Genomic DNA, 1,079 nt, shown 5'->3' with positions numbered 1-1,079 from the left:
AGGGAACAAAAATCTCATCCTAGGTCCACTGGCGAGGTCAAGATGGAAACTTATATAGGCCATCTTGTGGCTATTCTGCTCCCCAAACTCATATTATTCTCATTAGACACCTTCAGAGCTTCAGAGCAGATGAGTTTGCCCAAGTTTTAGCTTCCTGACTCTAACTCAGGTTGGCAACAAGGTGGAAACCAATCTCCAGGCAGCATCTTCAGACTTCTCCTCTGTCCTCTGCTGGCCACATCTTGCTTATTTACTTTGGTTTCCTAGAAGTCATTGCCAAAACTAGAGCTAAAGCTACCTGACCTGTTTGGCTGGCATTAGTGGACAAGAGTTTGCTGAAATGAACTATGACATTTCTAAAAATTGAGTTATTTGTAATATTAATCTTAGTTTTGTTTTCATCCCCACCTGAACCCCCATCTTTCTGAGATTTTTTTTTTTTTTAGCTAGAAGGGAGAGATGTGCCCATCCCATACGACAGTGTTTTTTGCAAAAAATGTACAGGAAGCCTTTCTTGGTTCTGCTAAACAGGAAGCAGAACCTGAAGCAACTACTGCAGTTTTAACTGTCCTCAAAAGACTTTTTAATCAAATAGAGTCAGGGTGGGGGCAATTACTTCTTAATGACTTGTCATCGGTTTAACATGATATTGCATATAAAGTGCTTAACATTTCCCTGGCATGAGATAAATTTAAGTAACTAGTTCCTATTATTACATTATTAAGAAAGATGAAAAGAAAGCACACAACAGAAATATACCTGATTAAAAATATATTTTAAAGGGGAAGAAAATTAATTATAGAAGAATAAACATGAACATTTGCTGAGTATGTGTTGTGTTCCAGAAGTTGTTCTAAGTACTTTTTTATTTAAAGATTTATTTATGCATACAAGAACTGGGGTACAGGCTCCAGGTGCAGGGGTGAGAAAATTCACCAGAAACAGAGTGGGGAACAGAACAGGCAGACTAACTGAGGGGAGCAGTGGGCAAGACAGGAGAGGTCTGCGGTGCCTTGTGGGTCAGCTCCCTGACCAGGGATCGAACTTATACTGCAGTGGCTATAGATAGCTTCATAGTG

The 1,079-nt window shown here is 39.7% G+C and overlaps 1 protein-coding gene across 1 annotated transcript in view; it reads left to right on the top strand.

The window, feature by feature from the left end:
* The window catches only part of GLIPR1 (GLI pathogenesis-related 1), a 16,899-nt gene that overhangs the window by 2,657 nt on the left and 13,163 nt on the right, over positions 1–1,079 (top strand). The window lies entirely within an intron of this gene.

The sequence above is a fragment of the Condylura cristata genome, unplaced genomic scaffold (assembly GCF_000260355.1).
Source record: "Condylura cristata isolate star-nosed mole 26May11 unplaced genomic scaffold, ConCri1.0 scaffold00004, whole genome shotgun sequence".
Classification (NCBI taxonomy): Eukaryota; Metazoa; Chordata; class Mammalia; order Eulipotyphla; family Talpidae; genus Condylura; species Condylura cristata.
This window is presented reverse-complemented; position numbering and strand designations above follow the sequence as displayed.